Below are 12,419 nucleotides of genomic sequence, written 5' to 3'. Positions count from 1 at the left end.
TCTGGCCCACCCCCTTAGACTGCTTACTTCTCCAGCAAGGCTCAGGTCCAGAAGCCAGCAGGTGAGTTGCAATAACCTTGCAATAACCTTGGTTTTGGGGGGGTGTTGCTCTTAATAAATCCTTGTGTCTCTGGGTTGCATCTTTGATATCTTGATGTCACCTTGACATCAAATGTTTGTAACTAATGTCTTGTTACCGCATTATTAATAAAAAGCCTGTACATCACTGAGGAGAAGTCTTTTAGTGTTGTGGGATTTTTGTTACTCCAACACTAGTGAACACCCTGCCTGCCGGGTTTGCTTAGAGGAGTGCCAGCCTTCGGGCACGCTAAGCATACTCTATTAGTCTGGTTTAGGCGAGAGTTTTTGTAGCATTAGTATCACTAAAGCACAGTTCATTGCTTAATTTAATGCTCCTTCCTGCAATGCTAGTTACTACTCTCTTATCTTGGCCGTACTTGATAGCCAGTTTGATCTCAATTTCCAATGCTGTTCCTATTACATAGGAATTTATTAGGCAAAAACCAGTCCTCTAAATGAACAAGAAAATCAAAACCTACTGCTGGTTTTTGAGAAAAGCCAAAAGAATGATGAAGTAATTATATCTAGACTTCTTTTCCTTGGCTAAAGTTCAAACTCAAGTGAAAACATAACAAGGTAAAAGGGGATAATCCTGGAGATGTAAAAAGCTTTTTTTGCAAAACTGCTTCTTAAAATGATAAAGATGCACTAACATTATCAATGAAAAAATCTTCCAGATTGTGTTGTACACAAAGTTGTATTGCTGCAATGAAAAATGTCACCTTTCAATTAATAAACTGCAACTCTGTGGAAACTTGTTTGGCAGTTAAGAAACTTAAGCAGAAACGTCTTAAGAGTTATGTAAAAACAAACCAGGAAAATGTTTTAAAGACCCTGTTGTCTAATGTGAACGGGAGAAACTTCCTGCTACACTCAAAGGAATTGAGAGCTGAGGGGCTAATTTTTGATTCCAGCCTACAAGAAATAGTTGAGATGAAAGTTGCAAGAGATGGATCCAGCAATTTTATTTTTAAGGAGTTTTTTACAGGATAGAAAATACTAATTTTCTACTTCCTGATGGTGAAAATGACTGCATTTAAGCAGGCTGGAGACTACAGAGATACCTTGCCATGCAGGATGTTTCCTCTGGACTCTCAAGTCTTCTATCAACCTTACCGTTTTAGAGCCATTGACTTTTCTGCTGTAGTTCTCAATTACTTTCACAGAAGACAGCAAATGATTTAACAGCAGCTGAAATAGTCTTGTAAGTTCATTAGCTGTGAGGCAGACTGTGCCTTTTTGGCACTGCTCTTTCAGGGAGACAGGAGCAGGATGTTAAGGGAGCTGGTGCTAACTGCTCCAGCAAGCCTGCTAGTAGGTATGCTGTCTGCTTCATTCCCAGAGCTCCCTTACTGGATGGAAACATGATAGGAAATGGCTCCCACACTTTCAAAATACAGAACAAAGCACCAAGGTCTGCTTGCCCAACTAGCCAGCATGGCTGAAGGGATAGGAGAAAGGAAGAAAACAAACTTCTTTGTGTTTTTCAGCTTCTCTCGTGGAGAAAGACAATCAGTCAAACAAATGTTTTCTCCAGGAAAGCAGAATTTTCCTGGAGTCAAGGCTTTATAAGGATCAAGGGAAAAAACAGCAAGAGGCTCTTGTATACCTTCCTCTCCCTCTGCAAACCCGATCTAGTCCTCTGTTTTCTCTGTCCTAAATTTGCTCCTAATTGCAGATTATCTAAGTATAAATTCTGCGTCATTCACCCAGCTGTTATTTTACAGCAACTGATGCTTCCAATGAAGCCTTTCTACCAGTGATTCGCACCGATTAATTGTTTCATACTACTACTTATTTTTATTTGAGGTACTAAGGACCTCACCCAGCAAGCTGCAAAGCCGAAACCCTCAGTGAGTCTCACAGAGCCTGGACAGGGCAGCGACCAAAAGAAGGAGGCAGCAAACCATTCCTACTGCTAGTGCATAAATATTTTGTGTGCAAAAATGTTGTGTGGCTTGTACCATATTTCTCTGCTCAGTAGTGACTGCTGCACAGTCACAACTAAGCCCTCCTCCAGAGGAAAGGGAACAGCATTCCAGATGTAACAATGTAGATGGTACCTAGTCACACATTAAGATTCAAGCTGTCATGGCAGGCGACCTATTTAGGCACCAGCAGCTGAGGTCCTGCACATTTGGGATGTGGCTGCTTTCACAGCTTTCTATATTTTGCCCTTTACTGTCAGGTGTGGGAATAGGCTTGCTTAGACTAGCACCTTTTCTTATTGTTCATCATCTGACCCGTTGTAACTATACTGTGCAGACTCTGTGTCCTCCAGAGGAGCCACAGCTCATACGATGTTCAGGAATTTAATGGGGAGTGGGTCCTCAGTGGCTCCACAGAGGTGCTTGGCTTGCTTGTCTGCAAGGTTAGCCAAGAAAGAAGGAGAGAAACCACTGAATCCCTTCCCCACAAACTCCTACCATTATTTGTATGCAGTAACCAAGTAACCCACCTGTCCTATTCCCTTCTGATACATCTTTTAATTTCCATCTATTCTATTTTCCTGTCTTTTTGATATTTATGCTCTGCCTTAGCATTAGCTTCCTGTCTCCTGTCCTGGGCACTGCAACTTCTTTAAACAAAAGAACAGCATGCAGGTTTCCAGCACCTCCACTGCCATTATTTCCCGAGATACTGTTTCAAAGATCATCTTCTCAAAACACTACAACAAAAGAAGGAGAAATGGTGTGTGGCCAGCTCAGCACCCGGGCTAAATCAGCACAGCTACGTTGAGTTCACCGGTAAAACATCTACTTGACAGTAGTTACTGTAGTCCTTCCTCTATAGCAGCTCTCTAAAAATGTTATCCCTCATTCAGGCTGGCTAAGGCACATCAGTCACACTGAAGATCGCTTTTGAACGCATAGAAAACATACATATGCTCCTCAAAAGAACATATGTCTCCTTTGCCCTTTCCTCTTGCTGCATTTCAAACAACTTGTCTTTATTTAGGCATGTCAGGGCCAACTTTAAAATACCAAAATACGAAGGTTATTAACACAGCAATCCAAAGGGCAAAGAGCGTATTGGTGTGATGAGCTGTTGAGTCAGTGGGTGGTGATGGCACATCCTCCAGCACTCTAATATGATAATGCCTGGGCTGAAAACTCCATGAATTTGCTGCATCACCAACAACTGAGGACCAAAGCTGACAGCCAATAATACACGAGTCCAGTGTAAGCAAAATACACGCACAAACAAACCTTCCCATCACTTCCTAAAATACTAACAGCAGAATACAACAGATCAGAAAATATGCAGCAAAATGAATACAAACAAAATTTTTCCTATGTATAAGAGCTCTTACAATATTGTTTTTCAGAAACATTTTATTTCAGCTCCCAAGCAGCCATACATTTATCTTTTTCACTACTAAGTGAATTCTGAGGGTCTGCATGTACTAAAAGAAAGCAATGTAATTTGATTTTTCAAGGTATTGGAGGAGAGAAAGTGAGCAGCTGTTCCTGTGTATACATTACATGGAATGCATCCCCCATCAGTGACTTATGCATTAAGAGATGCGTGTAGTTCTAGGGAGGGATTTCTGTGAATTAATTTGGGTTGGCTATTCATCAGATAAAACAGTGTATCTTTTTTTCTGTTAACAAAGGTATGTTCAGCCATATTTTAAGTGTCGTATTTTAATATTTTAAATTTGCAAAAGATTTTTTTAAAAAGACCCTTTTCTGGCCAAATCTTAATTCCTCATCCAGAAACTTTGCACCCTGATACTGCAATCTCCTTTTCCTTAAACAGGGCACCATCTAAAGAGGAATGGTTATCCAACTACATCTAGCTATGAGATCCACACTTTGGCGCAGAATTTGCCACCAAGTATTTGAAGGTTCCAAGGTTTATTTCCAATGCAGGAGAACTGAAAAAGCGTAAAGACTACAATTTAGTATTTCTTTTGAAAACTAATTATATCTTATTATCGTTGGTATTTGTCTTTTCTATAAACAGACTTAACAAAAGCTCAAAAGGAACATACAATATGCTACCCAGACAATGGATATAGACTTACTTAAATCAGGCATCATGCAAAGTTATTAGGGTTAGATAGATGAATTGCTCATTTCAGAGGTAGTATTCTCTATAACATGCAAACGTTGAGTAAGATACAGAGTGTGGGGGGGATAATCTTGACTGAAATACTTTTTTTTTTTTTTTTAAACAGTAATGTAGCTTTGGGTACGGTCACTGAATTGCCAGCCACTAGTATTTGGCCAGACTAACGGTAACATGCTTTACCTTCTGATGCATACTGATATAACATACCTCCTCACGTTTTATCACAGTGAACATAATCAATGGTTCCCATTGAAAAGAACTCTCATGGATCTGCCAGTGTGACACACAATATAATTAAGCCTGTGCTTAAATGATCTGTTTAGCAGTCCTGGTCTTAGGATTGTATGTAAGTGCTTTGCTGAATCAAAGCCATGCTGCTGGCACACTTAGGTAACAACCTGTCTCAGGAATCAGCAAGGTATGGTTGCTAAGAGAAACATTTATTACCCCAAAGTTATACAGATTATTACAGAAAGTGTAAATGTGAAAATAAAATAGTAGCTTACGACTGAGATTTCATTCCTTGTGAATGGCACGTTTCACTTTACAGGGAAGGTCTGCTACTTTACATATGGACTAGACACATGCCACAAATTTCATACAGAAACAAAGCAAACACAAATTAGAAGATCACATGCACACACCATTTGCCCCTAATCTTGTTGCCTTAATGTTCAGCTGATCTTTGCCCTAGTTTGATGGAAAAATAACTTTCTCTATTATTTACCTATTTATATAATAACTTACTTATTTATTATATATTTTATATATAGTACAACACATATTATTAATGATTACTATAATACATTAATAAAATATTACTAACATATAATAAATGTAATTATTTCACATATTAAGTATATAGAAATATTTATGAAATATATTTATACAATTACATAATATTTTGCTATTGATAAACTAAAATCATTAGAAATCATAGCCAGTACTATTGGAAGTACAGGAATATTTAGCCTTAGTAAAGTACAGCATTTCCATATTCAGACTCAAATTTTCTGCGTTTGAAATAATCTGACAAAAAAAAATAATCAGCTGCAGCTTATGGCAAAAGGATCTAGTCAGTCAGAAGTAAACCGGAACCTAAACCTCCAGCAATTAAAAACAGAGCACAAAGTAAATATGTCTACAAACCTACGAAGAGTTTGACTAGGATATTCACATTTGGTAAAATATAAAAAAGTGAAATAAGACAACTTTCTGGCTAACAGTGAGCACTGTTTTCACTGAAATCATCTTTGTCTAGCTGCAAACATTACACAAGCCAATATAATTTAAAGTTAAATGGGTGTTATGTTAACAAGAATGACTTGTTAACTTCACTTCCCCCAGCATCCTATCCTCTGGGACCTTCCTTATTCTCCTTCCAGAAGAACCTCTTGTTCTCCGGGCTCTGGAAGGAATGTAGCATGTATAAATGTACCAACATTTCAGCAAGTGAATCCACCTGAGAGATCTCATCTGAAACAGTTACTGTGAATTAAACCCATCATCTTGGCTAAAAATAAATAGGGTGTGGGCAACCCTGTTATTGGAATGAAATTCAAGACTCAAAACTGCCAAACTATTCTGCATTCATTCCTCTTGTCCCAGGCTCTTCTCTATTTTGCTGTTTTAGCTTGTAAGACACTGCCTGTCACTGGATATTACCACATACAGATTTCACAATATAATGGGTTTGGTTTGTGATTGAAACAAATGATTTTTTGGAAATCTGGTCACAAACCAGACTCCGTTATAATACCTTGGAGCCTAGTGTCTAATGAAGGCAAGCTTTAAGGTGACAGTCTCATCTCCCCCTCATTCAAGTACCTCCAACAGCTCCAGCTGGTGTGCCACCTGGTCTCACCTTCGCCCACCCACTACTTTGCTCACAACCGTCTCCTTGAGGTTTCACTGTTGACCACGCTCCCTCTCCCCAGTCACTTAGGTCTTCAGCAGCCTTAACGCTAAGTGAGGAGCCTATTGTCTAGGACAATATTTTGGGAAGTTCATACATCCCCCAGCAGCCACGTGTGGATGCCAGTCTCTAGTCTGCCCTGTGCTGCTGCTGGGTACAGCTGAGAATATTTTTGCGTGAGAGAACACATTACCCATTTCTGAGCTGAGGGGGAAAAAAATAGACAAGGAAGGAAAGTGACTTTTACATAACATGGAAGACTTCTGGTTCATAATTCTGTTGTAAAGTCAGCATTTCCCGAGGGGCAGAAAAAAGTGCTGTTTTTCTCCAGAAAAGCCTCTGGAGTGTCTTTGTATGGAGCTCCTACACACGCCCACCTTGTTGTACTCAGAACTTTGCAGCTACCAATTATCAGTACACAGTAAGGATTTTGAAAGTAACCACCAAATGCCTTCCTAAGTAAGTTCACTTTCACTTTCATTTAATTGCTCTCTAAAAGTGGGATTCAGGGGAGACATTGCTTGTTCACTGAGGGAAAAGGCAGTACTCGGACTTTTTGACGCATCCAGAAGTACTGGGTAACAAATACCCTAATGGGCCGACCTGCCAGAGGCAGATGAGCTGGGACAACAGTCAGATCCCTTCACAGTGGTTTTAATACTGGTCTTAATTAACAAGTCCAATATCTACCTGAACCCTATTCCTGTCTGTGGAGTGAAAGGTCTTTCTCCTTCCCATCAAATCCATATGATCCTGCCCTGCTCATGCCCTCCCACTTTTCTAACCTGGCAGACACAGATAGATATAAACTCCCCATACATTTTCGATTCATCTTTTTTCCCTTACAGATAGATTGCTGTAAATAAATAAAAGATCTACTGACCAGCTTCTACCAGCTTCTCAGCCTAACTAATCATTCACAACACTTCCTCCCTGGCAATAAGACTCCCAACTTTTTCTTACTGAAGTGGCAAGCTGCTTTAGTGAACTGTGTTAATTGCCCACTGTAACACCCAAAGATTCTGATTCTGAAGGGATAATAAAAGAGGGACTAGTAGCAAAATGCTAAAGAATTAATGCAGCACACAGACAAGAGTTTACAAAAACCTCAAAACCTTAAGACTGCAAACAGAGCAGGCTATGCTTGCAAAGTCAACAAACTAATTGCAGTGGCCAAAGACTTCTCCATCTGATTTTGCAAAACAGCAACAGTATTTCCTTGTTTAGAAGAAGGTTACCTTAATTTTTTAAAACTTCCATCCTTAAACTTGTGTGCTCTGGGAACAGATGGCAAACCACGTCATAAAATAACACAAAAATTTTAGATAGAAGAGAGGCGAAAATCAAGTCTTCTCCTTTAAAACCAGGAATTTTTCATTGGACAATCCCTGTGCAATCCCTGTTACATAAGCTAGGCCAACAGCATGTCAAATACATCAGTTTTCTCCTGAGAATTACTTTTAAAAAGGGGATAATATGAGTTATCACAAAGACCTCAGCCTCCTCTCTGTCACTGCTTGCTTCTGTAGCTGTCTCTGAGTTTTAAGGACACTGGTTTCAAATCCTTGTGATCACTGATGTCTGACTCTTCCCAGATTTTTTTTTTTTAATCCTTTGTGCATCTCAGAGGGAGCCATTTTATTTCTTTCTTAGCCACATAGGTAAGGAATGGAACAGATACACAACACTGCAGGGCAATTCCGAGAAACACCTGACATGGAAAAGGGCCATTGCCTATTGCTCTCCATCAAAACAGTGATAGGTTGTAGGCATTCTTCCCAAGATCTCTTGTGCCGAACAACCTACTGTGAGCAGCCCCAGTTTAATTTATGAGAGGACAGCCGTTCCTCTAGCAGACTCAGACATGTTATAATCTTACCATGTTTCTCTAACAAGTTTAGGAAGATTCTCTCATCTGAAAGGAGCTTTCAACATGTTACTGACTGCCTGAACTGAGCAGGAGAAGGAAGAGAGATGACTGAATGGGTGTCAGAGGTGCAGAACGTGCACAAGGGAGCTTCCTTCAGCCTCCCACATCTGCACAACTGACCCCAGGCTGGTCTGACTTCCAGGAGCAGGAGGGCACTGAACGGGCCAGCATGGGGCTGTGACCTGAGGGGCTGTCTCTCCAGATTTCAGGGCAGCATGCACTCCAAAATAACTGTATCAGCTCCCAGGAATAAAATAATTGAATGTGAATGGGACAACTGTGGACATTTCATTGCACGAGAGTAAAATACAGACCATAACAAGCATTCGTATTAAATGCGTGGCAACAAAACAAAGCCAGTATTTATGTACTCTACTTCAAAATCAAGACAATTTTACTTCATATTTTGCTGGGCCACCGAAGCAGCAGGCCATGTCTTGCTTCCCAAGGAATGATGGCTTTCTGTAGCATGGCATGCATTATTCAAACAGCGGAACTGATTAGGAACAGCTAGACTGTAAGTATATTATAACTGTATAAAATCCTGAAAACGTTTGAATTGATGTGTTTTGGTGGTGATGAACTAGTTTAGTATGAATTTATACTAAGTACAGACAAGAATGAATTATTTGGATAAATCTTCTGCGCACAAGACTTTATCTGGACTGATAATATCATCTTCCATAATTTTGTGATATTTTATTGAAGAAAACGGAAACAGTTGAAGACTCAGATAAATGAATTATTAAAACCAGTTGAATTTTCTTCTTCCAATTATTTGCCATATTGAAAGTGTGGATTTTTATAATAGAATTGGATGTAATGAAATTCATAAAATGAGAAATTGAAATGAATTAAAAACATTGACTTTTCTTCTAAAGATGCATTTTCTCTTGACATCTTTCACTTTTTTCGCTATCTTTAGCAGGATCACCATTGAGAAGGCACCTGGCATCTCAAGAACAAAAGAAACTGATTTTTGCACTAGCATAGCAGCACAGTAGCAAAACTGCACTTTTTATTCACTCTGTTCTGTTTAGTACTGCTGGAGGAGGGAGACATTTGAATGAGTGTGTCTTTGTGTGTGTGTTCTGTTCACATCCACATATTTTCAAGTTAATAAGGCTGCACAAAGAATAACTGGACCTATGGTAGATTATAATTTTTAATATGCACACATTTTAGATACGTTTTATTCTTTAGCAAGGTTTTGCACTGAAGCTTCTTGTTTTTTGTCCAGAATACAATACATAATTTGAGACTATCTTCTCAATTTCTTACATATGACAAAGTCACTTGGCCTTTCGGAGAATTATTATGAAGTAACATGAGTGATGCAATTATAAAATGTATGTAATTAACTTTTGTAAAGCAATTCAAATCAAATGTAAAGGGTAAACCAGAACAGTAATTGATTTTGACACTGCAACCAGTTCTTACTGGATGTTTTTACCCATATGTCAGCACCTTAAAAAACAATTTTTTTTTTCTGCCTGTATATGGGAAACTGCTTTGTTCTCCATAGTTGTCCATGAAAGTTAGTATTCATCTAACCATTGCTGGGATGCCTTAACTGCTGACTACTGTAACTAAGCACTTATTATCACTAAGCTCATTTTTCCAGCAATCCCCATAATTAAATGAACGTTATTCAATACACACACACAAACAACAGAAGAGAAGAAAGTCACATAGAACTTATTTCAGCTTAAGAGCAGCAACATATAAACCAAAATTTTTAGATGAAAGTCCTTCATAAGACTACAGAAAGTAAGATGCAAACAATGATTGACAAGCTTAATGTGATGTGGAAGGCCTGCATACTCTGATGGTTCAGTGACAACTGGAGAACAAGTGAAATGCGCTTAAAAGTGAAGAGTAAATTCTGAGCAATACACAAGAATAGACTGCAATAGAAAAATGAAACCCTGGCCTGTTTTGAGGCAGAAGAAGAAGCGGAGGGAGATGGCAGGAATTCAAAGTAGTTAGTGTTCAGACAGAGATTTGAATTTGCTTGTTAAATATACTGAGGAAATGCCCTATTTGTTAAAGATTCCATACCTCCACTGCAATAGTTGGAAAATATTTAGCAAAACCAAAGCTAGAATTGAAAAGGTACTGCAACGTAGGGAAAAAGCAAACTAAGATTAGAAAAAGCACGTTTCTTAATATCATAAAGAAATTAACAATAATAATAAAAAAAAAAGAATTGGTAAGTCACACAGAGGTAAATGCATGTGAGAAACTTCCCTAGGAAGTTGCAAACTTAAATGTCTTTGGGCCAGTGGTGATTTGCTTCATTCAAACTAAGTTGCTAGTGAAAGCACCTAGCATTTTGCTGCAGTATGAAGTGCAGGAATAGTACATGATTTATCTACGGATTAAAAATGTGTAAGATGATTTATAATATAACAGTAGGACAGAACAACATCAACAAATATACTTTTTCTTCTTATTTATTTATATGATAAAACAGTAGACTGCCTGCCTGGAACCTCCTGGGACACCGTGAACTGGAGCAGCAGGTAGAATGCTTGAACAGGAAGAAACTGGGCAAATGGCAGAAAGGGAATGGACAATTAACACTGATCTGCTTCTGAAGATTTAAGGAGAATTTCTGAGAAGTTTGGATAAACTGTATTTGTGGTCAAAGCTTTCTAGAATGAAGAAGGTTTTCAAATCATATAAAATTAATTAGTCAATAAAGCCTTTAAGCTAAAACTCCAGTTTTATGCCCATGTAGCCCCTTTGCTGTAGACATGCCACATGCTGCAGGAGGACAATGTGTAGCCTCAAAGACTTCCATTTCAGGCAGAGGGCTGAGCGTAACATGCTGCCCTGTCACCATAAGCACTGTAGGCCAACAGAAGCAAGAGCTTACCGAATCCAACCGTCAACAAGATTACATCTGCGAATGATCCCTCGAGATTTGGTGAGTCTTGGAGAGCAAATGGAAACTTTAGAAGTATTCACATTATTTCAACTTCAAGCACTTAGATTAGCTAACTACACAACCAAACTAAATCTCCACTTGTGATTTAAACTCCTGTGGGCAATTCAGAGCACACGCAACAGCAGCATGCTTTGAACTACCCTGTGGCAACACTCTGATCTCTTTCCACTGCCCGCAGAGGGGGCCTAGGGAGATAAACCACGCAGCCAGCCTGGCTGGCTGAGGTCTCAAACCTGGGGGGGCTCATCTCCGTGCATTCAGTGCACACAAGGGAGGTGCTGGTGACTGCAGCAGAGCTCGGCTCTGCCTGTCCATCTTGCCCTAATGCTGCCCTTGGCTGCATCTGGTAACTTGCCTGCAATGAGGTACGTCTGGGCAAACGGTGCAGGAGGGGACCACGCCGTGCTCGCCAGTGCTATGGATGCGACAATGATGCCAGCACAAGAGAATTTATCTGCTGGGAATCACTAGCTGGCCACTAGCCACTAACTAGCCACTTCATGCTGAGCATGAACCAAATACTGATCACAGCACACTGAAAATCCACTAATATATAATCACTGCACCTAGCATTTTGAAATACCTGAAAGAATGCCCCTGACATCTCAAACCTATTAATTTACCTGAGCTCTAAAGAAGAGGAAATCACTGCTGAACATGATTAAAGCTTACTGCCAAGAAAGAGAAATTATCTTCTGAAAGTTAGGGAAGAAAAAAAGAAGTCCCTTGTTTTCCTAGCAGCTTTAAGATTCCAAAAATGCTGCTTGCACTGAAAATAAGCAAATATTTGCTGAAAGGACTCAGGAGGGTGCTCTGCTATTCAGTTATGGACAGAAATAAAGAAATCATCTTTCATTTAAGTACTGAAACAGAAATACAGGAGGTAAGAGCAGCAGTCAGACCTATATTTACCTAAGAAAGAAGGAAGTGAAGGGAATCATCCAGTTCCAGGGTCTTCCTCCCTTTAACTAATCTTTGCTTGCTTAAAGAGCTGTTTTCTCTTTATGACCGTTTTATTAGTAAAAAGTCATATCACCTATACAGTCAATACACCTATACAGCTAAGGAGACGAAAGGTGCTGCATGGACTGTGCAAGGCATCTAGTACTTGATCTGCAGGGACGATAACTTCTCACTGGGCTTTGTCTCTGTATTGTACTGCTACTTTTCTAATTAAGTGTGACAGAGTCATTTTCTTCTCTCAGTCACTCCCCAAACTGCAATGAGCTACTGCCTGAACTGTCTCCATTTGTACAGCTATGATGCCATGCTATCTGTAATGCTCTCTTCTCCGTTTTAATACATTAAGCCATCTGCAACAGCAAAGCATGAATAACAAGATTCAATCCATCTCTAATATGAGTGTAGTGCTGTTTCCACTCATTTGATTAGCCTTCCTTCCATTTCTGTTCAGGATGGAAAAAAGATAATATTTTCATTTTCCTGTTTTCTGCAAGTACAAA

Source organism: Tauraco erythrolophus, chromosome 9, assembly GCF_009769465.1.
Source record: "Tauraco erythrolophus isolate bTauEry1 chromosome 9, bTauEry1.pri, whole genome shotgun sequence".
NCBI classification, from domain to species: Eukaryota; Metazoa; Chordata; class Aves; order Musophagiformes; family Musophagidae; genus Tauraco; species Tauraco erythrolophus.
This window is presented reverse-complemented; position numbering follows the sequence as displayed.